The following is a 2,500-nucleotide window of genomic DNA, read 5'->3' as shown; positions in this document are numbered from 1 at the left end:
ATAGTCACACTTTGGTTCATTCAGAAAACTTGTTCAAAGGAAATCAGCTGGATGACAATGCCGTTCAGAGATTCATTTAGATTTTGGACGATTGCACGTCTCGAGGATGTGGGCCTGTTTTTCCCTTGTGTCTCCATGTAGCCAAATAGGGTTTCTTGGGTTAAAAATGATTTTGAACATTTGAACATTTGGACTATAAAGCGATCTCTGTGTAATTACCCAATGTCAGTGTTTCTGTGGTAAACATTGATGTTGGAATTTTTTCAGATACTAAGATTGGTATAGCAGCCAAACTGGATGGGATCGTAGGTATGAATATGGCCTTTGAAATCATTCTGTTTGTGATATTGTAGCAGGATGAGTCAAAAGTCAATGTCATTCTTTCAGAATAGAAAAGTTTGACAAAGACTGTATCTCACATTTATTTTACCAAGTTTTGAAATTAAATCTGGCACTGTGACTGGTCATAGATATAAAATGATTTCTGAAGAAATTCAGTCAGAGGTTAAATTTCCTCAGGGGTTAAAGGTCGAGGTCACAACTTAGCATATCATATTGATAAGAACAGTTTCTGTGCAAGAGAAACATCTTGTGAATAACTGTCATCAAGTTTGGTGCAATGATTGTTTATGGTGAGAACAAACCCTTTATAAAGAGATAAGATCATGGGGTCATAGTTCAAGGTCACAAAATGGCTTGTGGGGAAAACAGAAGCATGATCGAACAAAGGTGTCAAGTTTTCGTTAAACATGGTTTAGTGATTTGTCTTGGAGCAGAACATAATGAAGTTGATTGCAGTGTCAGTTTTTATTCCTTGATTCATTTTTCTGTTTTTCAATATCAGCATGATCAGTGCATTTGTGTGCATGCACGTATGCATGTTTGCTGCAGACAGTGTGTGTGTGTGTGTGTGGTGTGTGTGTGTGTGTGTGTGTGTGTGTGTGTGTGTGTGTGGTGTGTGTGTGTGTGTGTGTGTGTGTGTGTGTGTGTGTGATTATTTTGATGTCCTCCTTTTTTTTAATTGCTTTATGCAGCATAAGTGATATAGAAATGTTGGCCGCCGTTCTTTCTCTGTCTCTGGACCTTGCAATTGGAATGAACTTCCTCTTTCGCTTCGTCTAGTCTCCACACTCAGCTCTTTCAAGTCTGGCCTTAAAACCCACCTCTTCCCAAAATAGCCTCCCTTCCCTGCCTCTTCCTTGTCTTTAGTTTCTCCAGTTTTAGAGTTATGCGTGCGTGAGAATGACTGGTGCGAAAGCGCTTAGATTTGTCTATGCACAAGATTCAGCGCTATATAAGTACCATTATTATTATTATTATTATTTCTATTATCATTATTGCTGTTGTTGTTAAGAGACAAACACTATGAATTATCATCATTGTTATTGTTGTTATTGTTATTATTATTGTTATTATCATCATCATCATCATCATCATCATCATCATTAGTATTTGTATTCAATACTGTAACACAGTGCTGTTGCATCTGTCAACTCAAAAGTCAGTTTCCTGGTTATTGATTGCAGCTTTCAGGTTGAATGAATGCAACATATGTTTTGCATGTCATTAGCTGATACATTTGCCTTTTCATTGGTTGGTTGTACACACTAGCTGTTTCTGCCTTTGTTCATCTGTAAGTGTTTTTTTTCCCCTTTTCTTCCCCCCAAAAAAGTTTCCATTCATACTGAGCTTGGAAGTTACAGATGTGATAGATACATTGGGAAGTGGAAACAGAATACTGTAGAATAATATAATAATGATGTAGGCAGAACAGAAGTAGAGTTGAGTTATAACGATGTATCGGCAATGAGCCCTTAAGGTCAAGTTGTTCGTGGCTGTGGTCTTATCCGTGGGGGGTGTGATGTGGTCAAGGCGTTGGTCCTGGCAGAACAGAGCATGTCCGTCAAATATAAACATGATGATATCATGTTGCATGATGTTTTCCAATAAAATTGTTACGCAAGTTTGTTTTGGCAGTTTCTTGATTGGTAGATGCAAATACTTGGTTGTCAGTGTTTGAATGTTGTATGTGTTTTGAATGTATAAGAGTTCACAGGCTTTTAAAGCTGGTTTGATTATATTGATCTGCCACGGAGTGATTTTTAAATGGTGGTCATGATAACTCCTATTAAGTGTTTGTGGGCTGAAATTCCATGTTCACTCATATATATGAGAGGAAGTTGATGTATATGACTCCTTCCCCTTAAATTTTTTTTTTCTGTCACGTTGGCAATTATATATCATATTAACACTGTCTGCCCAGAGTTCTCACAGGTAATTGATAATGAACATTTTTTACACACATGTTTGGAGTGATAGTTATGTGTTTGTGTGAGTACATACATGTGACTCTGTACTCTATTCAAGTCTGTTTAATAGTATTGCTGCTCTTCCCTTTGTGACCTTTTTCACTGTCTGTCAGTCTGTATTGTTTTCCCCTCTGTGTGTGTGTGTGTGTGTGTGTGTGGTGTGGTGTAGTGTGTGTGTGTGGTGTGTGTGT

Source organism: Babylonia areolata, chromosome 22 (assembly GCF_041734735.1).
Source record: "Babylonia areolata isolate BAREFJ2019XMU chromosome 22, ASM4173473v1, whole genome shotgun sequence".
NCBI classification, from domain to species: Eukaryota; Metazoa; Mollusca; class Gastropoda; order Neogastropoda; family Buccinidae; genus Babylonia; species Babylonia areolata.
This window is presented reverse-complemented; position numbering follows the sequence as displayed.